Consider the following 27,941-nt stretch of genomic DNA (forward strand, 5'->3'; position numbering starts at 1 on the left):
TGCCCAGAGCTATTTGTTCCTGTTTTTTTTTTTTTTAATTCCCTTCCCTACCAATTTTCACAAATACCAAACAGGAAAATCTTAACAAAATTCGCTCACATTGGAGTGATTGAGTGTTAAGTGAATTAAGTGTGGGGAGGCCAGCTCACTGAAGAACGGTGCTGTGCTTCATACACAAAAAGAAACAGCAGTTGCCTTGCATGTACATGAGTTTTCTTTTGGTCCCTGGGCAGACTCGTTTTGAAAGGTTAAAGGAGGTGAGAGGCCTGATTCCCTCTTTGATGCGTAGCTCCTCTGGCCGGCCACGAAAGCTGAACAAAGGAGGGACACTCGTGTTTACCCACGATACAATAACCTGCCATCACTTTGAGTTATCAGGTGCTGATTTCTCTGCCAGACAGAAGACCACAGCTAGAAAGGGTGTTCATTCGGTTCAGTCCAACCACGGTTGGTAAGATCGAACTCACCTTTAAAAACTCGAGACCACAGTGGCCCTCATCCCACACGGATGGATGTGCTGCAGAGGATTTCAGAGATTCGGGGGCAGGCGAGTGTAGCAGTTACTAAAGGGGGATGCTGAGCGGAGCAGCCGGGGAAGCTGCTGTGAGGGACCTTCCCACTCACTTACTAACCGAAGCCACTTGGATTTCATCAGCCTCCGCTGATCTTGATTTCCTTAGCTTTGAAATAAGAACACCAGTATACTTTTTATTTTTATTTTTTAAAGACTTTATTTATTGACTTTTTTAGAGAAAGGGGAAGGGAGGAAGGAAGAGAGGGAGAGAAATATCAATGTGTGAGAGAGACATCAATCAGTTGCCTCTTGCAAGTCTCCAGCTGGGGACCTGGCCTGCAACCCAGGCATGTGCCCTGACTGGGATTTGAACCAGCAACTTTTCACTTCTCAGGCCAGCACTCAGTCCACTGAGCCATACCAGCCAGGGCAAAAAGCAATATACTTTTTTTTTTTTTAATGAAAAGGGAATCTCTGCTTCACGCATAAAGTTATCTTGTACCCAGTCAATATAAAATAAATTAAACCTACTATTAACTTAAAAAGTAGAGAACATAAATACTTTGATACATTTGCATTGAAAGGACATTGAATGATTTCTAAGGCTTCAGGTAAAAATATCTCATGCCGCCTAAAATTTAGTAGGCAGCTAAGAAACAAAATCCTACAGACATTTGGAACCACCTAGGCTGCCATGTCAGAGCTGACAGAGTAAACCATCTCATTAACGAAAGGCCATTGTGATGACCTGTGCCAAGGTCAGAGAGTACAGTCATGCAGAAAATCCAAAATATATAACAAGTCCTCTGGGGTTTGGGATATGTACTATTAGGCATTTTATAACATTTTCACTGCTTGTTCAGTTGAGCTTGGGGAGCTATTCCAAGTATCATATAATCCATTCTAGGCAGTTGTAATAAAATTTTAGACAAATACTGGTGAAAACTTTAATGGAGGTAGAGTTTATAATACTAATACTAGTGAGTACTTACTTGGTCCCTCCACACAGAATATATAGCATTGACCACGGGGAAAGGGTACGATGATGTTCAAAATACGGCAGTTACAATTCAGTAGCCACACAGAGAGGACAAGTGGGAAAAGGCCACCTGAAGAAGGGTGGCAGCACCTAGACTCACCCCAGGAGGTGCTAGGCTTCACCCCCACGTGTCCTGGGTGTGAATGTATCATATGCATTAAGGCATATTCCTGTTGTCTCCAAGTTCCAGCTCGGCAGACATGGAACTGGTCGAATATTGTTTCAACTTCAGGGTTGACTTTGGCTCTGTCCACACTGGCCCTGCTTCTTGAAGTGTAAGGCTGCATCCTGGGAGCTCAGAAATTCAGGAGGGGGGCAAAACCATCGATACTATGGATTGGGGGGCAGAGTCTGCTCCTTGCCGGCCATGCAGCTGTAGGCAGCACATTTATAATGTCTTCAGAGCCTCATCCATAAAAACGAAGAGTCGCTAGTGAACCACGCACAGAGGCCTCTTAATACCAGGAAAAGGGCTGTTTTGGTCAAGTCCTCACTACTCTGTAAACCCATTGAGTATTTAACAATAATAATTACCGATCCAAAATTTTAGCGCAATGATGAGATTTTTTTAAAAAGAGGTCTTATCTTTTGAAGCTATTTACAGACACCAATGGAAGCTTGGCTGTCATATTATCTCCAGTTTTATATACTGAAATACAGGAATTGAAACATATAGGCGCTTACAAATTGAAATGTTCCATTAAAAAAAGTTTAAAAATGCAAGCTCTTTGAAGAATGGCATGAAAGAAATGGCTTCTCCCAAAACCAAAACAATTTCCCCCCTATCTTGTTCATGGCTTTAAGGCATTTTTTCAGGGAAACCGGGGTAAGCATAAGCAACAAAAGGACAAACTGTGGAAACAATTGCCCGGCATCCTTATGCTGAAAAGGGAAACCATTGTCTGCTGCCAAAATCTGGCAAGGCCCTCTGGCTTGCCCACCCTGGGTCCCCCTTTTATGGTGCCTGCTCCGATGTGGATTTATGTTCACCAGAAAAATCACCTCCTGTATAACAAGTGGAGTATGAAGTACCATATTGGACTACCATATGGCTACTAACCTCAGAGGTTGGGAGCAACTATCAATGTAGAAATTTGAGAGCAGAATGAGCCTCAGGATAGAACCACTTCTCACTCAAGCATGCTATATAATTGGCTGGAGTGAGAAACTAAAAAATGTCTCAGAAACCAGATGGATTTGAAATGTTCCATTATTCATAAACACTTTTTTTTTTGCATTTGTACTTGTTCCCATTCCCAAATATTCTGCCACAGAAATTTGCTGAAGAAGGTGTGAAAAGGGACAAAAATCTTTGCTTGCTTTTCTGGAAGGTGTCTCTGCCACCCTGGCGTGCAAGGAGCTGAAGGAAGGGCCAGGGCAGTGGGCTTGGTGATTCTCAGAGTATACAAGTACACGCCTGTGTGTATCTGGCAGAGTCTGGGTGGGGTCAGGGAGGGCGGCTTGTGAACATGGCCGCAGGTCCTCACAGGCTTCCTGGGCTTGGAGCTGTGGCAGCTCATCCCCTCCAAAATCCACGCTGCTGTTCCTCCTTTGTCATCATTCAAGTGACAGCCATTGATGTCCTTATGCCAGGAAGCGGCTCCCTATAGGAGGAAAGTGCTCAGCGTATCTACTTCCTCCTTATATACTCCCCACCCTCCACTCCTTTCTCCAGTGGGAGAGAGAAGAAGGCGGGGGGGGGGGGGGCTTCAAGTGGGGGGCGGGGTCTTTTTTCAAACAACGACTGCCACAAAGGAGAGACTCATCAGCGACATGTGTGCACAATGGAGGGTTACAAACCCCCCTCGGACAAGCAGCTTTGCAGTTTGATAATTTACATGCCAGATGAAACGCAAGAAGAAAAGCACCTTTCAAAGAGTGTTTGTGGAAAGAAAAAACTCCAGGCCCCTTGGCTCTGTGACATGGTAATGGACAGCGGAAGACTGTGCAACAACCAGGGGCCACCTAAGCCATCGCCTTTCATCAGACATGGGCAGTCTCCTTATAAATAACGCGTCTACTCTGGGGAGGTTGGGAAAATGTCTGTTTAAGGCATTAGTGTAATTATTGTTTATGGGGCAGTTTGTTTTGTGTGATTTATATTGGGAACTAAATAACTGGTGGATCTGAGGTGGGTAATATACAATTAATATGAAAGATTAATCCTATCCAGGCTCTCACTCCTAAATCTTCCTCATCCCAACTTCAGTCATTCCATCAAAATGGCCAGTGTACAAAAAACAGGACGAAATCCACAACTGACAACTTCAATTTCAAAGCAGTGAAATGTAATCGTCGTGCTGATCAAATTCAATACGTGTTTTGCTGGGTTGCTGGTGGATTTTATCTTAGCTCTGTAGAATTTTTATGTCTGGGTCTTAGTTTTGGAGAAGAATATGCCTTTTTTAGATGAGTCAAATAGAGCATAATCTATGAATGACTTCGCTATAACTTAGGGATACACTCACATTTTTACAGAAAATTCACTTTCTCATTATATTAGTTCAATAGTAAAACCGGTTTGAAGTTCATGGCTTGGCAATAGCAACTCTTGCAACCCAGTCTTCTGGGTCCGGGTCAGGGGCAATCTGCATGTTCTTAGCTTTTCTTTGCAGCATTTCTCCCAGGACGACTGACCCTCATGTATTCTCAGGCATTGGCTTTCCCTGACATGCATTGTCTCTGACACACACTCCTGTCTTTAACATCTCCCAGGTTTTCTTGGCCCAGAAGAAGTCTTGAAGGCCATTTTATTGCATTTTGCCTTTCCGTAAACCAAGGGATGTGAAATGACTTTCCCAGGGCCAACACCTATTTACCAAACAAGGACAGGAAACAAAGTCAGCATGCAAGTACACTTCTCTGATGACTGGAGAAGCACCTTATTATACTTGGTTTTCTATCATTGCTCAATTGCTTTGATTGTGACTTCTTTCCCAAATGGTTTATAAAATCTTTAATGGCAGAGAAAGCATTTGATCTAAGTACTTCCCTCCCACAGTTGAACGCTGGTGACGCACTAGAAAAAGTACTTTTATTGAACGCGTTGGATTGTGATAAGGGATACATTTTTTTAAAGGGAGGAAAAATTCAATAGCATAAGATTGAACATTGTAAAGATTCAGTGGCATTCAATACATTTACAGTGGTATGCCGCCACCACCTCTATTAGTTCCAAAATATGTTTTACCACCCCCGAAGGGGACCCATCATCCACTCAGCAGCAGCTCCTCATCCTTTAGCCTCCCAGGCCCTGCCAACTACCCACTGGCCTTTAGTCTGTGGATATACCTCTTCTGGAGACTTCATATAAACAGAATCATATGCTATGGGATGCGGTGTCTGACTTCTTTCACAGGCATAACTGGGGTGTCATCCACATTCTAGCTTGTACCAGTCCACCATTTATTTTTATTGCTCAATAATATTCCACTGTGTGCGTATACTACAATTGCTTTGTCCATTCATCCACTAACAGACATTTAGGCTTCTTCCACCATTTGGCTTTTGTGAATAGTGCTCTGGTAAACATGCGTGCATATGAATTTGAAAGCCTAGTTTTAATGATTGTGAGTGTACACCTGGGAATGAAATTGCTACTTCATGTAGTAATACTATGTTCAATTTTTTTGAGGCTCCATCAAACTCCTTTTCATAATAGCTGAACAATTTTACCTAATGCCATTTTGGATTAGAAACGTATAAAATGCAGTATGATTTTAACATACAAAAAAACACTGCCTTGATTTGGCAAGAAACGCTGTACAACTTTCTGTTTATGTGCACTCTCCGTTTATAAGCAGGAATGCTGGCACCACCGGATTCCATACGATGCACACGATGAGCGTTCCAGGGTGTGTTTAATTCATGGCCTCTCATAGGCTCATGCTAACGCTTTCATGTCTGATCTCTTGACTAATCAGTAGCACCTCCCTGCATACCCGTGGAGGTTGAGCACACCTTGTATGGCCATGTGCTCCCACCCCCATTAAGGAGCATTTGATTTTTTAGACTCCAAATCTGGTCTTTTCCAATATGAGGAGTTATCAATGTACTCTAATGTTCTCAGTCATCATTTGGAATCTAAATACCTTCTTTACTGCTACTGATCAACAGTGATAATACCTCTAATGTCATGCACGGATTCTTATGCCCGATCTCACAGGGACCCGTAAAGGTGTTCAGTGTAGGCCTTATTCTGAAGGAAATTAAAGATCATTTGGAGACATGGCACTGACAAGCTTAAAAAAGTACAGAGAGTAAATATTAAAGAAAAATATGCAGCCCTGGCTGGTGTAGCTCAGTGGATTGAGTGCAGGCCTGCAAACCAAAGGATCGCAGTTCGATTACCAGTCAGGGCACATGCCTGGGATGTAGGCCAGTTGTGGGGACACATGAGAGGCAACCATACACTGATATTTCTCTCCCTCTCTCCTCTAAAGATAAATGAATAAAATATTTTTAAAAAACATGCATAGGAAGAAAAGGACCTGGCTAAAGGATTAAAGAGGATTCATAGAAAAGGTAAAATTTAAATTCAGTTCTGAAGAAGGGGTATGACAGGAATGTTCTGGCATTTTTATCATGTATATGAAGGGCCCACAAAGGCATTAAGCAGGTTTAAGTGCATGTTGAAGCATAAGACAGAATTTATGCATCAGAGTAGTGGGAGGTATGATTTGGTAATAGTCTGGAACCACTGGCCAAAGATTCTGAATGTCAATCCGGTATTCATTCTGAAGATATAAGGTCTTTGAAAGGGCAAAGATGATGAAAAGCAATCTCTTAAGTCAATTACTTCTACAGGATGGATTGGAGAAGAAAGAGTTATGAAGCTTTCATTATACTCCATGCATAACCCGATAAGAGAGGATCTGAATTAAGTCAAGTGCAGAAGAAACTTCAGTTATATGAGAAAAACTCAATGGTAAAATTGAGATGACTTGATGATTGAAGCGGTCTGGGCTTTTGAGGGAGGAAAAGGGGTCATTGATGGTGCCTGTGAGGTTCCAGGTCTAGGAAACTAGACAAACAGTGGCACTTTTACAGAACTGATTCATCTGGCCCAAGCAGGGAGAGGGAGATGTCAGGTCGGTGAGGATGAGGAGACACTTAGGAGAAGCCTGTGCTATCATTTTAGGAAAGATACTGTGTCTTGTGCAACCTCTCACCTTTCCAGATAAAAGGGTTTACAAGTTGTTTGAATAAAGCGATGGCTTAAAGAGAATGAGATCTTTACCCAGGCTTCTTTTTTTTGCTATTTTTATCCCAATGAGATGTATCTCTCAAAGACAAAACCCATGAGTTTTATGCTTTATACTCTATTCTCACCCCCATTAATTAAAAGCAATGCTGAGCAGAACCCAGTTGTTATCCCTACCACCTCTAGCACATGGCACCTGACCCTGTGAATGCCCCATCTTTTGAATGACAGCAAGAGCCCAAGCTGGGGTAGCTCAGGGCTGGGAGCTCGGGAAGGAGATGAGTCCAGCTGCTTTGCGGTTAACCAGGTACCAGTTCTAACCTGGACAGGGGCCTATACGACTCCTTATTACACCCCTGGGGTACCATTTGAGCCTCCACAGAGAAACAAGTGCTATCACTTTACCTTCTTTGGCAGAAGAGGGACGAGCTTTATTTTTCCTAATCTGTCTGATGAGACAGATGACGAAAAGAGCAAAGGACCATGATCTCTACACAAAGCAAAAATGGTTAAGAAATGTTTAGAAATTGCTCATTCTGCCATATTCTTTCAGACAACATTACAAATATTACCTAAGAGGAAAGATCATAATCAGTTTATCAGCCCCAGCTGTTCCCCCAAACAGGCTGAATTGTTGCACGGTAGCCCCAAGTGTTCCAGATTTCAGGCAGGGAATTCCTGCCTCTTCTTTTCCAGGACAGAGCAAATATTTACAAGAGTTATGGTGGAATCCTGACTAGAGTGTCAATGGAGATCCGTCTATACTATTGGCCCCACTGGATTTGGATAGGGTGACGATGTAGTGGTCACTTGCACCCAACCCTGTGACTTCCTCCAGCAGCGGCTTCAGCCTGGGGGTGGAAACGTAAAAAGGGGCATAGGACTGATCAAATACTAATATCACTTTGCAACCGAAATACACATTCCTAGGTTTAATCTTCCTTAAATGTTTGTGTGTGGATGGACTTCACTGGAATCTACTTCTGTCTTTGAAAAGTTGTGCTCTTGCTTCCTAGTAGTCCTAGTCAGTTTGTGTTCATTTTTCTGAACCACCTCCATACGATGGTTCCTGCCATTTCTACCCTTCAGCAACCTTAAACAACCCGGCCAGCACTGATATTTTAAACATCATTTGAAGCTACATCGACTGCAGCTACCAAAGAATGGACACATGTGCTGTATGGATCAGCATTTCCTCCTGACTGTTCAACAGCAACCTCCCTGAGAGGTTGATAAGCAAACACACACCAGCGAGAGAATGGCAGTTAAGTCTCCAGAGACAGGGACGGAAGTCATACTTCCCAAGTCAGGAAAAGAAAGGCAGGACACGGGATGGGTGATTCAGGGAAAGGAGCAGCATTCCGGGACAGACAGGAAGCGCTGACATATGGCAACTGAATCAAAGGGGACCGTCCAGTCTCTGTTCAATTGTTTGAATCAGAGTCCCCAGTCCTTAAGCACCGTGGCGCTTTGCTTTGACCACAATTCGAGTGAAATCAAAAGCAGTGATTGATGGTGATGGTGAATGAACGGTGATGACTGATGGTGAATGAAAGAGCATTGCAGAAGGAGTGAGAATTCATGATCCGAGGAATACAGATGAGAAATTTGGCTTTGATTTTAGTTTGGGGTCACCTGTCAAGATATATAGTCTAAGGCTTGTAACTTGGATTCTTCTTAAAGATGAATTTCCATGGAGATTTTGAATCTTCAGGGTCACATATGAGTTTAGAGTAGAACCAAGATGCATCCCAATTAAGCACCAGAGCAGTCAGGCGTGGAGTGAAGAAGTGGGAGTAGTCCATTTAGTGACCTTGAAGTCATTATGTAGACAATAATAGTAACTGTCCCACAGAAGGTGGCCACAAAGCCCTGGGTTTGGTAATTCTTACACTGTTGCAAAGGAAATTACTTAACAGAGAAAGCAGATAAAGGCTTCAAGTGGAGAGAGGAAGAAAAGAGTGTGGAGAGCCCAGGAATCCTCAGGCCCATCAGTTCCAACCTGCTTGTCTGCTTTGGTTTCTGGTCGCCACACAGTAGCTACCTCCCTTATCCTCCATCTCCCGAAGCTCTCAGATGCACCTGTTCCTTGGAACACGTAGAAGTCACCACATTCTCTGCTCTTGTCCCAACACATGGTCCACCGAACTTACGGCCAAGATACCCTTGAGATCTTGGAAACACCCTGTTAATATTTTCACAACTCTGAAAGGGGGAAGAAAGTAGCAGAACAGGAGAAAGTAGGACGTGTCTTAGAAAGTGCAGTAATGCTGAGGTTGTAGGGAAATGGAAAACACACCCAACACTCTGCATTCTTATTTAAAAAACAATACCAACAATCAAGAAGCTCAAGAGTACTACCCTGAAAAGAGTGTCTCTCTCCCCCTGGCAATTTCATTCCTCTTGAAGATTTATTTCATTTCCAGTGATTTCTTGGGTGAGTAAAATAACACTTCACTCAAGAGTTAAAAGGGGTCACTCTGGGTCTCGTCAGAGTGGTTTGGAATCTTTCTTGCTGACCTGGAATTAGTGTACCTGTATCTAAGTGCTGCTCCAACCACCCAGCACACCAGGAAATACGTTTTCCGCTACAGTGATATTGCTGGCAGTGCATGAGACAAATGGACTGGGTCAGAAATAGCCAGACTCCGCCTTTAAATGGAATCCTCTGGATATATATTACTTTGGAGAGCATATACAACATTTTCTTCTAAGATGTTATTACACAACAGTTTTAATTCCCATCTATGGAAGCTGTTCACTAACTCAGTCCATCCTCCAAGCAGCCTCAGGGCAGGAGTTCTGTATGATAAACCTCAATGCACAAATGAGGGAACTGGAAGCTTTAAAGCCTTGTTCCAGGTCTCACACTAGCAACTGGCAAAGCTAGGATACAAACCAGATGCCTGCAGGCCTCAATTTTTTTTTCTTATAGGCTGCTCTGACTCATTGTATTTGAATCTTCGTCATTTAGGGTTTGGTAATCCAAATAACCAGGGGTCAGGGGAGATAGAGATTTTTGTTCTTCCCATATAACAATAAATTCAGAGATAAACTGTCCAGAGCTGGTAGAGAGAAATGCTCTCAAGTTTCCCATTGTGACCAGGCACATGAAGGCAACTGTAGTTCCGGCCATCACAACTGTCATCCAGATGGCAGAAAGGAGTTAGAACCAAGAAAAAAAAAAAAGTGGAGCCTACATCAGGAAAGCTAAATTGTTCCAGAAATACACATAAATGATCAGAAATGTGTTTTATGTAATCGCCGCTAGTGGTCTAGCATCCATAGAAATATAATTTTTAACTGATAACATTTCTGTTCTCAACAAAACAGAGATGGTGTCAATAAGAAGGAAGGGAGGATAGATTTTGCATAAGTATCCATGAGTCCCCGAAGGAATCTATGTATAGCTCCAATTTAAAAATAATAAAATGCTTCCTTTGGGGCATTTCTGTCCCGGTGGCAGACTCCTACCCCTTATTACAAGTTTATCAGTTGACAGCATGTACACAAGTTGACTGACGGTCACTTTGGCTGATGCTTCACCGGTATATGAAGACCACACCAGGCAGAGGGGCCTCAAACCTAGTGGAAAGGTTTTAATGCTCCTCTACTTAGGCAGAACCTTACTGGTTGAAGTTATATTAAAAAAAAAAACCCAACTTCCTAGAGGAGCAAAAGGGGGACATTTTGTTTCGTTTTTTACTTAGCTATTTACCAGCATCTTTATTTTTCACACTTTATAACAACAGAAGCCATTAGCTATTGCATACATAATATGTACCAGGCAATTATTTAAGCACTTACATTTTGTTTATCAATGGATATAGTTCTAGTACATGTTTAAAGGCAATATGACACTCCTGGAAAGAATGTATTACCATTTATTGAATAGGTGGAATTACCACCTATTAATATGCATGCACGATGTTTCAACCATTTTTCCACTAAAAGAGTTACAGTATATACTCAGTAAAAACATCCCAGTAGTAGAGTTTCTAGTGTGAAAAGCATTCGCACTTTGTTTTTTTGTTTGTTTTTTTTAATAATTTTATTTAGTTATTTTTCAAGTTCAGTTTTTTTGTCTATTTCTCCCATCCCAGCCCCCCTACCCCGTGCTCCCCACCTCCCTCTCATTTCCACCCCCCTTAGTTCTTGTCCCTGTGTTCTTCATACTTGTTCCTCCAAATACCTCCCCTTTTTTCCCCTTAAATTCCCTTCCCTCTCCCCTCTGGTCACTGAGGGGGACATTTTGGAATACATAATTCATTTATTTTTAGAAGAGGCAAGGCAACTAAAAAAAGGACAATATTGCCCGATATCTAATAGCTTAGCCAATGAAGAAATGTGTTTACAGTTGGAACACAGTCAGTCACCATGAGTATTTGTTTCTCCTGAGTGTAACTCATCTGCACGCTGATTCACAGTGTTCATCCTCCCACTTGGCAGTGCAAATTAAATGCCTTGTGATTCACAATCTCAGCCTTGGACAAGAGATTTATAATGGAAAATGGTGTAGAATGTGTCTCTAGTCTCCCTCGGCTCCTTCCTCCTCCCTGCTAAATCTCTTCTGGAGTACGGGGTTTTACAGTTGCTCTCAGGCCTTGTGAGACAGTGAAGATGCTTATAAGGGATTGGACTGTAAACTCCCAGCCACCAGGTTGGCTAATTGATACTAGATTATAACAAACATGCACTAGAGAACATGAACCACCCAGAACGTGAGTCTATCATCTAACACAGGAGTTGTTGGGGCTGGAGAGGAGCTGAGGGAGAGGAAACAGCAGTCATGACTAAACAGGGATGGCTAGGGGGGCTGCCAGAATCCAGGGCAGCATGACAACTCCAAGCCAGGCTAGGTGCTCAGGAAGGATGCAGAGTTCAACCTCGCTAACTGTCTTGATATCTGAGTGAGAGGCTGGATGAGACTATTAGGGTATGGTTGGGAGTTTTAGGGGTGTGGCCGGGGAGAAGAAAATAAAAAAAAAAAAAAAGAAATCTGTATTCAGTAGAAATTTAGAGAAAAAGATTAAAGTAGGAATATTAACAGCTGACTGGCCATTTTTAGAAAGGCTTCTTGGTGAAAGGAAGGAGAATGAGATGGTGGGAACCAGAAAGGAAGCAAGGTTGGGGAGGTTGGCTGTTACCATGGTAAAATGCTGGGCACCGTTTTAGCCTGTGGGGATGTAGATAGTAGAAGAGAGATAAAAGTGAGTTTGCAGGAAGATGAAGGAAGGGCTGGGAGAGATGGACAGAACATTCATTACATTGAATTAATACTTAATTAATACGACAGATGTTGCTTTTCTATAATGGTCCCACTAAATACAGAACACTCACTTCCAAATATTAACAGAATGCACACATACACACATATACCTTTATATACCGCAGTTGTGTATAATGTCTTAAATCTCAATGTATAGAAAATGAAATGTAATGAGTAATTTAAAAATGAGATCATTAGATGATAATAAATGATAATAAAATATGTTTTAGGATTTCTTTAAATGTTTACCCATCTCTCCACACAATTAAGTACCGCGTCTTTTGGACATTTTTATTCTTTTCCACTATCCAACTGCAGTTACCATGAGAGATACAGGTTCTATGGCTATGTTGAGTTCCACAAATAGAATTAAGAATACATAGCTTTGTTTCAGTATGACACATTAAAATGAGAACTGAGGTTTGTAGGGTGATAATTATTTTCATATGTTATCAACATCAGGGTATAGTACAGAATGTTTTCATGCCCTCCCCATATTAGTCATAATCATTGCTCTCTTCTTGTATTAATTTTCTTTTTTCCGAAAGCTTTTATACATGGAAAACTCCCTTAGACTTTCAACAAAATAACTTCATTGTGCCCTCATCTTGGAATGAAATTGACCTGGCAACAGAAGTGTAGGTTGGTCGTTATTTTCCGGTCGTACTTTGAGGTTATCATTGCATTGTCTTACGTGCTCTATTAAACTTTTCTTTGAAAAGTGTAGTGTCCACTTAGGCGGTGGGTGTGCATTTGTAGGTTCTGCGATGATTCTTAATGGCAGCTTAAGATTTCCCTTCTCCTTCATGCCCTGACGTTTTGCTGCATGGCCCCTGTAACACTATTTCTAATTCCTTGTTGTTCACTCACATGGCTCCTAAACGTGAGGAGCGGGTCTTGTAAAGTGACAGAGCATTTCCTTTCTGAAATATCCTTTCTCCCATTCTCCCTTTTGGTTCTCCCGCTCTGTTCTCCACATCCCACGATCTCATCATCGTCATCGGTATTCTCTTTAGTGTTAGGCTGAATTCTCAACAAGTCCCTAATTCATTTTCAAATATGAATTTAAAGTCACTAATACATATTTGCATATGTCTAACTTGCTATTTAACTATATTAACTACTATTAAAATGTTTCAAAGACTATATTCCATAGTTATAATTCCAGTTCTTTTTTTTTTTTCTTTTACATTTTATCTGCTGGCATTGCTTTTTTGGTGACTTTTATTCTTCACTTATGTTTTAAACCTTTATATTTCTTATAGTTCTAAAACTTGTTTGCTATGTTTCCTGACTCTCGAACTTGGTAAAGTTTTTTCCTATTTTGTTATCTTTTTAAATTGTGGACTCAACTTTAACAAAGGTTAGTTTTACCTCTGTGAGGTTCACAAGCAAAAGCAGCTGTAAGTTTTAGTTTTTCGCAAAAAAAGATGGGCACACCAGACTAAGTTGTTTGCCTGAAAGAAAGAAAGAAAGAAAAAACTGATGTGACATTCATAGGTTTACTGAGAGGCCAGGAGGAACCTCTCTACTCTCTCCATCCTTTACCCTGTTACTAACATAACCACCGAACTGTTGAAATCAGGCTATGTTACAACCCTGCCTGATAGCTTTTAGGATGAAGCACCAAGTCCCTTTCTTTACATTTTATTCTGAATAGAGCTTAGCCAAATAATTTATTTACACTGGGCACCCAACTAACCTATAATTCCAAATCCATTTGTATCCCAGTGGGGGCATTATGAACTTGTTCTCCTCATTAGACTTATTTTTTGGTGAAAAGAGCCTCTAGTAGGTCGAGGCAATTGAAAGTACCTGTGTTTCTTTGTACGCCCCTCCCCACTGCAGAGCCTCCTGATGCTGTGGACAGAAGTTCTGCACCCACTACCACCTTCCCCGCCACATCAAACCATGAGATGTTCACACTGGCATGAACTCTGATTTCACTGTACCACTGAGATTTGGGGGTTACTTGTTACTGCAGCGTAGCCAAGCCAACCCTGACTTATGCTTGTCCTATGAGGCCCTCCACAATACTCCCGAAGCCTACTTCTCCAGCCTCACATTTTGTACAATTCTTCCTTGTGTCTTAAATCCTCAGCCCACCAGCATTGCTCAGTTTCTGAAATACAGCTGCTTTTTCCTATCTGAGACTTTTGCACATGTTGTTCCTCTGTTGGGGACACTTTCTCTCGTCCCCTTTACCTGCCTTCATCTTCAATTCTCAGATCACACACCAGTTCCTCAGGGAGCCTGTCCCTTGTTCTCCATTCTAAACCACATGCTTCTTATCGATTTTCTCTCTCATAGAACCCTACTCATTTCCTTAACAGCACTTTGTTCAATATTTAATTATGTGTTTATTTGTACAATGTCTCCCTTCACCAGCCTGTACTCTGTGTCTGTGCAAGGAAAGGAATTGTTTAGTTCATTACTATTTACACAACACAAGATAGGGATCCAGTGCACATATTTGCCGATTAATATGTACTGGTTGTTAAATGAGTGAACTGCTCATTTTAAAATTGTACGTGTTAAGTTCCTAGATGAAGAGCTTCTATTATGCAATCCTTTGCGAAACGAGGTGAAAGGTATTATAATAATCATTCCAATTAGATGGTCTCTGTGCAAGTCTCCTGAAACTTTCCTTGTCATCTTAAAATTAACTTTACTAATTATTAGAATCATTAAGCTGTACAGTCCTGGAGATATGCCTGGTAGGGTTCTATCCATAGATGAATGGATGGTGATATTAGCTTTAGGCCATAAGGTTTTCTCTGAAACTAGAAAACCAAAAATACACTTATATCATATATAAATCTTTCACAGATATAACACATATTTCACTGTTGATTATATAGTTGGTATTTCACGTCTCATATCTTGAGTAATTTCAAGGCAGTTTTTAAATTTTTTTTCATGACCTTGGAAATTTGTAGCATAAAGTTCATCACGTGATAGAGACACAAAATATTTTATGAAAAATAATTGCATGGCTAAATGCATTCATTTTCATCTGATTAGTACATAATGATTAAACTAGATGGTGACCACCACACAAATCAAGGAAATAATGACGACCATTTAATTCTAGAACCTCATTTTCTCCAAGAAAAAAGCTTGCCGACAGGTTCCTGGCAGAAGATGATTTAATAGGTAAAAACGTCCTGAGAGGAAGAGGCTCCTGTGACTGAGTCAAGTCCGGACAAACATAAATAACAAGGAAATGATAATGCAGTGCATGACCCGTTTGATATTCTTATTGCCGCTCTGAGAGATCCCAGGGCTGCGTTTACATTAGACCGCGTCCAAGCCAAACACAGACTTCTTTAACAATTGGTTTCAGTTTTGCAATTCAGTAATTACATTGTTCATTTAAACATGAAAGACAAAGCTGTTTAATCAGAAAACTATGGCTCTTCAAACTACATGTAAGAGCTGTTTTCTTTTCCCCCCATGCAAAAATCAGTTCTTTCTGCTGAGCTGGAAGGAAGGGTCCTTCCTGAGGCCTTCCCGCTGTAAATCTGAAGGACTGATTAGGGAAGGTGTTCGACATGAGGTCACTCTGGCTTGGGGTCCCTGAAAAGCAAAGGAAAAAGTGGTACCTCTTAAACAAAAGAAACGGAGAAATAAGAAAGTGATCGTGAGGGAAAAAAGAAGTGGTTAAATCCAGTTTAAAAATGAACGTTTAATTTACACATGCAGGACTCAGAACAAAACATAAAGCCTCAGATTCTCAAGAGATTAAAAGAGGGCATATTCTGTGTGAGAGTGTATATGTGAGTGTGTGTATGTGTGTGTGTAATAATGGCTTACAGGTTAAACCCAGCAAACTCCATCTCTCACCGAGAAGTTGAAACCTCACACCCAGGTTTCCACCCTGGGGCTGAATCTGATGGATGTGTGTCACAGCTAAGAGCTCAAATTATTTCTCATTGTCGACTCCATTCCTGTCATGTGCGTGGACATGTAAAAGGTGCAGAATTCAGAGAAATGGAAAGCAGGGGCCCCGGACGCTTGGAAGGAACCAAATTGGTTGAGCAGAGAGGAGCTGGGGTACTTTACCGTCAGCCTGATGAGCTTGCTGTAAACAAAACAGCCCGAAACTCCTGCTTCCCATGGTTAACTAATCTGGTTCCTGACCTTGTTCCCATTTCTGGGGCCCGGTGAGGCCCCATCTGGAGATGATCGGACCGACAGCCAGCACAGGGACATGACTCCTTTTTGGGGCTGTTCTCCTCAGCGGGGCTGCTTCCTTGTGCCTTAAACCCCTGACCCACTCCAGCTCTTAATTCATTATTCATCAGTTTTCTCAGTCCACTTAAAAAAAAACAAAACGTGGTAGTGTTGCTGCTCAAATATGAGGGGGGGAAGGGAAAATGGCATTCCAGAAAAAAAGGACAACCCTGTCAAAACACGACAGCCGGCCAATCCAGGGCCTGTTTTCTACTATTCATAGAAAATGCCACATTCTGCAAATAGTAACCACATGTACACTGGCTTCAGAGACTCAATACACTGCTACAAAATGAGACTTAAAAATTTTTTTAGTGTCATCAAAGGCAGTGTGGGCTCTTGAATCCCTAAAAGTTCAACGTGATCAGAGTGCATACCTGCACACACACACCACACACACACACACACCCATGAGGCTGAGCAGCACCCCGGTCCATGCAGCTCACCATCCTGAAAGGCGACTCGCTTTGCAAATCTGTTCCCAGGCCGTTTTTATTCATAGCCATGGGATCATTACAGTGACAAGCCCACATCTGATGTTATGATCGTGGGGCTTTGCCAAAGTGGAGGAGAGAGAGACAGCTCCGGGGGATCTGGATCGGGAGGGATGTGGCACCATTCAGGCTCCTGTGAGCTCAGCAGCCACTGCGGGGATCTCGAAGACCATCTCTTACCCTGGCTCCCTGGGCTGGTGCCTTGCATGTTCTTGAATGCATTAGGACTGGCATTTTAGTTCAAATCTGTTGCACATTGCCCTTTGGCGGGGGGAAGATCCGTGGCTGGCTGGTGCTCCCTTGCACTCACATGCAAAAGGGCCAGTGCACAGAACAGAACAGGAGATGGTTTTGTGCACAGCAGACCCAACTCATGGGCAACCAGCTGGCACTGCGACTGGGCACCGCTCTTGCCCAGGGCTGCTTCTAGCACCTTCCACATGACCACTGGCTTTGAAAGGGGCCTCCTGTTTATCTTCGCCATAACAAATAGTCTCTGCCATGGCTGCAGTAAATCTCTTCCCGTCTGGAAGCCTTAGCCACGGGTGTTTGTCCTCTTGTCTCCCAGGTCTAGCTGGCTTCTCCTGCCTTGGCCGGCATGTGCTGTTTCTGACAATGATTTCAAAATGCCTGCACTTAGCCTTGTGATGAAAACAGAATGTTCCACAGAGAGCAAGGCAAACTTCTCTCTCTGCATTTGGACTTGAGAACATGCACAGGGCAGCATGTCCAGGGGAGTGGCATCTGCCCACTCTGTCCCCGTCTGAAGGGGGATAATAAACGGCAGAAGGCTCTGCCTACATCCTTTATGACACAGGACCCGGCTGATCCTTTTTAATGGCCATAAATAAATGACGGAAGTTTTAGGCACCAGCCTAGTGAATTGGTGGGTAAGCCTCAGGCTTTTATCTCTCTGACCCTTGTTTGAACTCAACCTTGGTTCCTAAGTGCAGGGCAGACAAAGTGGGGTGGGAGGAAGGTTTCTTATCGACATGAACACCCCTTCCAACTCAACATGAAGAAATATGATGCCGTGTGTGTGCCTGTGATTCTGGGGGCAGAGGGGGTGGGGTGGGGAGGGATTTGTCGGAACAGAGTGAGAGGAGAACAAAATACCAGCTATTATTTCTCCATGCCTGTCCCGTGGTTTGAGGATTTTATAGAGAAGATATTAATTAATCCACTAGCGTTTATGGGGATGAGGAGTCAGTCGTGTCCAAGGAGTTATGCACGCTGCCAAAGAGGCAAGTTTAGAAAGACAAGCTGTTTTAGGAATTCGGGAATGAATAACCCCCATGCCTACACTAGCCATGGCTAACATTTATGGAGTCATAAATATGCCCATTGTGGTGTTAAACACTTTATATGAGTTATTTCATTTAATCCTCACAACAACCCTGCAGAGCAGGTACTATTACGCATTCTAATTTTACAGATGAGGAAGCTGTGATTTATCTACGGTCACGGGCCTGGAAAATGAGGCAGCTAGGATAAAAGTTCTGATCCGTCCGCCTTTGTATGATATCAACTCCTTGAAAAAGAGTTTAGCGCATGCAGATCACTGTTTTGGCCCATGGAATCTACCTTTCCCAGCCAAACTCCGTGTGCTTATTCTGTCAAGTCCAAGTGTGTTAGTGAGGACCCCTGGCCAGGCTCTTTAAAATTAGCTTCTATTAGCTCCATGCAGACCAAGATAGACCTACAGGTATGTGAATGAAAGCAATAAAGGTATGAGTCCCCTATTACCAAAGGAGTTTGCAAAGAATGACCTCTGGGCAGAAAGACCCAAGTTTTAGGGTATCCTCGCAAAAGAACAAACATGATGTAAGAAGTGGAATCGACCCAGGTACTTCGTTGCCCAGTGAAAAGGGCAGCCCTATGTGTCCCCACCTGCATGGCCCCTACATTCCCTTCATCCTCAACAAAATGACCCCTAACTGTGCCTCCCCTCTAACCTCATAGGCTTTTCTGCCTCTTACCTAAAGGTCCAGGTCCGACTTTCCTCTGCATTCGAATCAAAAGACCCACACCATCCCTTTGCCTGACTGACTCCATCGCCCATGAGGTTACAAATAATTGCCCTTAAACTAAACCACACTGCAGTTTAAATTCTGAAATCCTGACCCTGGGCATCTTGTCTTGGTGTCTCTTGCCAGGTTCTCTAACCTCATAAAACCTCAATTGCTTCATCTTACAAGGACATGGTAATGTTTAGACTACATAAGACGATATCTATGTCTCTGCTTCTAGCAGGTGTTCTCTAAGTGCGCCTTCTTTACTATTCGTATCTAGAGCTTCCTGATGAACTCCATATCCACTCTATATTCCCTGGGAAAGGGATACACAGTCTTTATCTTCTGTACCACTTAGTAAGTGAACTATTAAATCAGGCGTTTAATAAACACTATTAATGAACAACACGAGAGGTTACCTAATCAATTCCTTTGCAGATGCATGTGCAATTTTATTATTTATTTTTAACAGATTTTATTTATTTATCTTTAGAGGGAAAGGGAAGGAGAGAGGGAGAGAAACATCAATGAATGGTTGCCTCTCGTGCATCCCCTTCTGGGACGTGACTCACAACCCAGGCATGTGCCCTGACTGGGAATCAAACCAGGATCCCTTAGTTCGCAGGCCCACGCTCAATCCACTGAGCTACAGCAAGCCAGGGCTCATGTGCAATTTTAAATGATGTGCTAATACGCAACCTCTTTTGGAAATAGGGTAGGAGACTAAAGTTTTTTTACTTGAAGAAGTTTCCCTCACATTTCTTCTTCTTTCTGTAATAACAATAATATGATTAATTAGTGTGGAAGAATTTTAAAGCTTCAGTGCATAACCACAATGGAAATAAGTTCTTCAGGAAGGGAGCTGGGTCCAGGAGTGTGAATTTTACTTGGGATGGTTTGAGGCCCCACCCTGCAGTGGATTATTTGTTGCGTTCGATCTGGGCAAATTGAGCAAAAGGTTTAAAGTGAAGCCAAAATTGTGAAACCAGATTGGAAATGCAAACCCCAACTTCTCACCTACACAACCTAGGAGGAACTTGATTCTGGTCATTTTCTAGACTCCAGAAGAGCAAAGGTCAGTGTAATTTATTATTGGCAAGGCTATAAATGTCAAATAAAAATAACTTGATTATGAGCATTTTTACCTCAAGTTTTAAACAAATGGTTAAGCAGAGATTTTTACATTTTTTCTTTTTACTTTGAATATACTCTCCCATTTTCCTGGCAACATATTTCCATGTTCCTTGAAAAGTCATTTAAGAGTATTTTAAGTAACATTTTAAAACCTCCCCTCTGTTTTTAAAGAAAGAGAGAAAGAATCATGTAGTTGCCAAACGGAAGTGAGGTTGGTTTCTGGCTCCTGAGAAAACTGGGGTCAGTGCTGAACAACAAAACCCAAATGGGAGCACTCAGTCTAAACTGGGCACAGCTGTGTCTGTGGCCCCAAAGCTGGGAGCGTCTCCCTTGAGATACCAAAGAGGCAACAGCAGATCCAACTACTGGATGCGTTTTGGGAGCCTCGGCCATTTGCAGCTGGTAAAGAACGAGCTACCAAGTGAGGGACAACCAGGCCCTGGCCGACACTGTCACACCCCACAGGACAGTTTCCTCAGCCCCGATAGGTCTCAGCTAAGCAGACAGGAGGGGAGTTATAGAACATGCTAGGCTCCAAGCCCTTCTCCCCGTAGGTCACACTCTGACCTTTGGCTTGTGCCAAAGTTCTTCCCGAAATGGCTAGTCGAGGAAAGGACAATTTATACTCGCATAGCCTCAAAATGCTGACATTCCGTGTTTACACGGATTGTTTACACAGAAAATTAATCAGTTACGGTTTTAAATTTTAATTAAAGAATGTTTTCCGGTGTTATTGCAAAACAGACAAAAACCCATAAAACGTATATTTGACTGCTGTTGTGTGTTGTCTTTGGATCAAGGCACAGTCTTCAGATCAATCATGCGTGGTATTTTTGTGAACTTTTAACAGGACAACCTTCACATAAATTAGGTTCATTAAAAAATATCCATCAAAATAAAAGTCATTTTGAGAAACTGCTGGATGGAATGTTCTTTCTACTCAGCAACAAACTACTTTCTACTTGTTCTGCAAATAATAATATAGGGAAAAAATAAGCAAACACTCAGTTGTGCAATAGGCTGCTATTTGCCAATGAACCAGAAGTAACTTTATAGGAAGTCACACATTTTACTCATATTTTGGTCAAGAAAAATTATTGGGTCAGTGAACAATGGTGAAAATATTTGGGTCCAGATGGTATGCCTGTTTTGAAGATTTATCTTGCATTTTTTTCTAGTTCTTGGCTTTCTTTCTCTGATTATATAAGAAATATATGATTCTTACATGAAAAGGGAGAAAAGATGTTCATGAAAACACAAATTTTAATTCCAGCCCTTAAGGAATAACAATTGTTAACTCATTTCTCAATTTTTAAGATGTATATACTAAAATCATTTCTATATTTATCTGCAAAACAACTTATAAAATGCCAAATAGCAAATCAAATGTGCATAATTCTTGCCCACTGAGAGCTCAAAATCTAGTACTAAGGCCACTGATAAACATCGTGACTGTGACAATACAAATTAGTAAATATACTAGCAAATAAAGTTTGCAGTATCTGGAAAGTAAATAGGTTGATGATAGACTAGTACCACTCTAAAAGCGAAAGTAATATATATGTTGTTACACATTGCATTACATTGTTTAATGGCTTTGTTTTTTAATCAGCAGTGTGTAGTAAACTCTTCCCGGATCAGTACATACAGCACAATACTGTTCTTTTAAACTACCAGCCAGCATGCCCTCAGATGAATCCTCTCCTCACGGTCGTTCTGCCTGATTCCAATTACGCATCCTTGCGACCACACTTTCGTGAACTTAATTTATGTACTGCAGATATTTCGTTCAGTTGTATTGCTTCTATAAGATCTTCTTTAGGACAAGTTGCTAAAACTGGTAAGTGTAGAAACACATTTTGTTTTTTTATTATATTTTTGTTTTTGACAGAGTAATACATGCACATACTTTTATAGGTGAAAAAAAACACTGAACAGCAAATAATAAAAAGAAATAGTGGTTTCTGGGCACACCACTTCTTATTACCCCCATTCCTCTTCCCAGAAGCATCCACCTTCACATTTTCCTTTTTCCTGTAGATTTACCTCCACATTAGTAAGGGATATGTTTATTCTGCTATTTTTCCAAACACAAAGAGGAAACAAAAGAGTATCATAGACCACTGGGTCTCATTGCTCAGTCATACAAATCAGCCATCAGCGACCTGCCCTGACGCACCCTCACTCCCACCCAATTTTCACCTCCCAGTGCAATTGGACGCAAAGCCCAGAGATTGTATTATTTCAACCGTAAATATTTCAGTGAGTATATTTAACAGATAAGGATGGTTCTAACCTCACCGTCTCACAACGATCATATCCAAAGTAATTCTTAAAACATCCAGGCAGTGTTCAAATGTATAATTATTTCATGCTTCACAATGTCAAAAATTTTAACCACTTTTAAAGTAAGAATCCGAAGAATGGAGTGCATTGAGAATGGCCGATGCCACTGCCCATTTATCTCTCCCTGCCCGTTTTTGTTTTTCTGTAAACTTTGAGAAAGAAATCACTACTAGATTTTCCAGAAATCTGTGCTTTTCTGAGTACATACTTGTTGTGGAGTTTAGCGTGTTTCTTTGTTCTCTGTATTTCCTATAAATTGGAAGTTAGATCTGGAGTCTCCTCCCCTCCCCTCCCCTCCCCTCCCCTCCCCTCCCCTCCCCTCCCTCCCCTCCCCTCCCTCCCCTCCCCTCCCCTCCCTCCCCTCCCCTCCCCTCCCCTCCCCTCCCCTCCCCATCTCTTCCCCTTGTCTTTCTTTCCTGGTTAAAACTATTTTGTAATATAGAATTTCCATTCTGCCACCAGAAGCCCCATTCTACTTGATTATGTATCATTTTGCAGTCTTAACAGCCAAAAATGCATAATGCCTAGAACCATAAGTTCATTACGAGTTGCAAAATAAAATGGAGATATTTTGTCATTATCTTCACTTATTAGCTGGAATACTTCCATAAACGATTATTTCTCCTAATCTAATACCGGGTTATCTTGGTGCTAAAGTTCTTATAGGAGAAGCAATATAAATGTTTTATTCATTCCCTTTACTAACCAGTTATCAAATAATAAGGTAGCTGTCTAGCATGTTGCAACAATAATTTCATGTAGCGTAATTATGAACTCAAAGATTCAAACATTTTACATATTTACATTTCTGCAGTTATTCAAAATTTTGGGACTAGGAGTGCTCATTGTTACTGGGTTGATCAATATTTCTAGGCCTTTTCCATGACAAAATAAGAATATGCATTCCTTTAAGGTTAAAATACATTATGAGTGTATACTAATACCTTCTATTCAAATTCAGCCTATAGCGTATTTGGTTACCTTCCACTATTTTCTTCTCCAGATTGTGAGGATTCTGATTCTTAAGATCACTGAGGACGATGGGACCAGAATAGTAATTGCTTATTTGCTTTAGCCCCTGTTGTTCCCAGACCTGTCTCAGAATAGCAATACCAACATGATCACCGAGAATACAATTAGTGAAAACAGTTAACACATTTTAATGAAATTTTAATGCAGTTTTTGTCCTTACGTATATGTCCCACTGGTGTGTGCAAAATTATTGTATTTTTAAGAAGATATGTTCTTTTGAATTGCCACATAATCTAACATGGTTAAGTCTTTAAAAAAGATCATCACATTTATTAACCTAGTAATTACACTTTCACAACTTCACTCAACAACCCACACTACAAACTATTTTCAACACAAATTATCTATTTATGAGAGGAAAATTAGGAGCAACATAATTGCCCCAAAATAGGAAAGTAACTAATTAAGTTGGGATAATGGTAGGCATCTGTTTAAAAAATGTGGAGACAAACCACCAATAGAACCAAATTTTAAAGGAAAGGAAACAAAAATAAATTTCAAAGGAAGATTGAATTAGAAAAACACAAGAACAAATAAATACAACAGATAATGCCTTAAGGGTAGAAATGTCACCTTTAAAAATATCTCAAGGATCTAAACTAAATTCACTTTGAAATTTTATTACTGGACATGCATAAGCATGTCAAGTCCTCAATTAATAGATGAAATATTATCTCCCATTTCATCCTTAAATGTCTTTCAAAGCATTTCATAGACATGCAAAATAGTTGGTTGATATTTTGGGGAGTATCCGTGGAAGTAATTGAGTGCACTGGCCATGAGTATTTTTTGCACTAATTAAATATTCCAAACTTCTATCAAGATTATTGTCACCTATTTAATGGCTCATTGAGTTTACAGGCTATGCAAGTTCTCTTTCATCAGTAGCTTTAGGACATCCATTGTAGGAATGACATATTAGGAAGCAGGCTAAAAAGATAAAAGAACATTTAAAGATTATTCAGATTTCAAATTTCTGACATGGACAATTCTGTTCACTGATGAGATAAAGAATCTAATGAGTTTGGAAGATTCATTTTCTTCAGAGTCCACTTTCTACACAACCTTGGGCATTCACAAATAATGCTATGGGACTATTTGGATGCATTTAAATGAGGCATGTGCAGAAAAATTCCTGACCATAGTTGCTAAGTCTTATTTTCAATAGAAATTCTTGTTACTGAAAAGGGTTGAAACATGAAATGTTCAGTATTAGCTCTCTCATGATTTACTATAATCCATCCAGATTTTGTGCTGGGATGTGGCTTTACATAGCTGAGACCAAGGAGATGCATGGGCTCATACTCAAGACTGACATGAATGGTCAAGGCAGCTGAACCACCCATTTGCTTGATCTTAAACTCCACCAACTTGAGCATCATTGGCTTGCATTGACCTGAGGCACTGTTACGCAGACGCAGCGAGGTATATTTTCCCAGAGGATGCAACCTCTGCACTGAAAGCTGCACTAACTCTTTCAGATCTCTCGCATAGTATTCTGCCACTGGAGTGACAGTACATTTTTGAGTCAAATTTATATGAAGAATGTAGCGATTTCACAGAGCTAAAGATACTACCTGCATCAGTAGGGCCTCTTCAGTTCAAAGAGCAGAGATTGACCCTGATGTATTTAAGCAGAAAAGAAACTCATGAAAGGATGTTAAATAGGTCATGTTGGGGATGACACAAGAATTGAACAAGAGACCAAAACCACAGGGGAACCTACTGACTAACCAGGGCTATATCCTAGACTGCTGGCACTCTATTGGACTGGACTTGTGTCTGAGCACTTTGTGTTTAACGTCTGATTGTGTGTGTTTTGGGCTTAGTATCTCTCAGTATTGCTACTACTAATAATAACAATATTGTTATATGATAGATGATGGGATCCTGTTCTGTGGCACCAAGCAGTTGATGGGCTCATACCAATGTAGGAATTCATGCTATTCATACCTCCATTTAAACAAGAGGAAGTAACTGACCTGCAGAATCCTATGGTTAGTAGGTGGCAGAACGTGAAACTTTGTCTGTAGAAAGTCAAGGCTGGATTCTTAACTTATAAATATCTCATCAACTTAGTTTGAAATTATGGTATCTCTGCTTGGCTAGTACCATTTAGAGAAACACAGCCAGTGGGAGAAATAGGTTTTAATTTTTACTTTCCTGGGCATTTCACTCTTCCTTTAGGCTTCCTATGAGCTTACGTGACTATATCCCTATAATCCAATATGTAGTTTTCAATTTCCACTTAAATTATGCCACATACCTACTACCAAGGAAAATCAGGAATTGACTGTAAGAAAAAATAGAAGTTTTCTAAGACACATTTTCAAGGGATTAGTGGAACTCAGCTACAACTACACTGGTTATGTGTTGAAAGAAGCAGAAAGCTTCTGTTGTTCCATGAAAATTATCAACACAGTTTTAGACGTGAGAGAGCTCTGAAGGGCATCTTAATTTGTAGAATTTTGCAATGGGAAACACAGATTCTGTAATGTCTGTGAATTTTGGAAAGAAAATAGTGAAGAGAGCAATTAACAGTGTAAAGCTTGTGGTCAGACTCCTGATCAAAATCAGGTAAACAAGATTTGAGCCAAAAGGATGCTGCTAAGAGTGGCGTTGGGAGCTCTTGTAAAAAACAAGACTTCTTCTCTGTATTAATTGTAAATCCGTCTCCTATTTATGTTTAGTTTCTGGTACAGATAGAGAGTGAAGGTGCAAAATGTTTCCCATTGTAAATTATTTCCCCATTTCTAGCCCAAAACTTAAAAGTTCAGATTTCTGGGTAGGCAGAAATATAAATGTTATTTATTGATTTCCTCTCAGGGAAGATGTGTAGCAAAACCACCTTGTGTTTTCATTTTTGCTTCTGTTTTTTTGTTGTTGTTGTTGTTTGATATAGACCATTTATTGAAATAATATATGACCGATATGAAAAATATAAGCAATTATATTCACTATATTTTGTTTAAAATATTGTTTCTGTTTGTCACTCATTGTCAGCCCAAATTAAAATATAAGAGGTTTAATCCCAACATAAAAGTTATTTATATTTGTATCTCTCACTCAAAATAAATACATACCTTCTATTTACATAAAATGCAAACTGGCATCATTTAAATAAGGGAAAAAGTTGAACTGCTGAATGTAATGTTTGAAAAGTTTTCAGAGAAGTGGTCACAGTCTCTTGGGAACACTTTGAACTTGAGCTCAAATAAATGAGAGCATTGCCACCTCACACAAAGACTCCTAATCAGGAGGGCTTTGTTCTGCAGCTCATCTCATAACCAGGAGTTCGTTCCCAATACCTGCACATATCCTTCTATTCATATGTAAATTGAATTAGAGCTGTTATTCTTTCTTCCCTACAGTCTGCTTTTAAAGTAATAATAAAATCTATGAACGTGTGCCAGGGGGGTAGGGGCTCATGGACACTGGCAGGTTCTGGCTTTGCACCAAGCCCGTGTGGCCATCTTGAAGGAGAAGCTGTGTCTGTCCTGCCCTCAGGGATCTATTGGAACATTAAGGGGTTATCACTGGAGCTGTTATGGGCTTTAGAAATTTCCACTGATATGACATTTGGATTCCAATGGCAGTTTTATGGCTCACTTTATAGCTGTGATCACAGTGGAGGTGTGCAGATGGCCCCACTGCCTGTCAGGAGAGGGAAGGTTGTCTGTTGGTCAGAAGAGGACAGGAAACCACACACCCTGGGTCCGCTTCTGGCCTTGCCAGTCACCTGCTGGATGCCTGGGATAAGTCACATAAGATTACGGGCCTCCCTTCCTTCTGTGTGCAGATTAATTGCCCGTGGCAAATGTTGCGTGCAAATTTCAAGGGCAATTGAGTTCTGTATGCTTTCCCACTTGCTCCTCTTTTTTTTCCTTGTTTTTTCCTCTCTCTCTCTCTCTCTCTCCCCCTCTTTTTAAGAGCATGAGTTGCCAACTTAATGTGCAATTAAGTCGTGCACACCCCAAGCTAAGCAGGGCACCTCAAGTGCACCTTAAAGGCATCAATTATAAACGTATCTGTGATATCTGGTGTCGAAGGGGATGAACCCCGTTCTGCTTTGATGGAGTCATTTTGTAGGATGCTTCTCCCACTTTTACAAGAGGACTATGGTTATTAGTTGTAACCAAAATAGACACTTCATTTGTATGTGCCTTGGTTTCTCAACCTGTGAAAGGATGAGAAAATAAAGCCCATGTTCAGAGCATCTCATTTTGTTCAAGGAAGAAAATGGCCATTGTAATTTCAAATTGATAAATACAGACCATCTCCAGCTCTTGTTTATAATGTGCTGCACATTGTGTGCTCTGTTGAAGTGGTAGCTTTTAAGTGTATTTGTTAAAGAAATTGAACAAATACGTTCCTCTCAGGGATGGATCTTTGAATCAAAAGGGCCATCTGGAACCAGAAAATTGTAGGTTTAAATCTCAGTTGTGTCAACGAACAACTCTGTGATCTTGAGAAAGCTACTCTCCTCTGAGCTTTGGTTTCCTCCTTCCTCCAGTGAGGGGAAAAGCAAAAACAAAAACAATCAACAATAAGAAATCTTACCTGGTGGGACAACCATGCAGATGAAATTCAATAGTAAATGAAAAACCCAGCCTCCATCAGGAGCTCAGAGAACAGTGACAGCACTTAGTCACAATCTCTCAA

Source organism: Artibeus jamaicensis, unplaced genomic scaffold, assembly GCF_021234435.1.
Source record: "Artibeus jamaicensis isolate MK-2021 breed Jamaican fruit bat unplaced genomic scaffold, CSHL_Jam_final scaffold_612, whole genome shotgun sequence".
Lineage (NCBI taxonomy): Eukaryota > Metazoa > Chordata > Mammalia > Chiroptera > Phyllostomidae > Artibeus > Artibeus jamaicensis.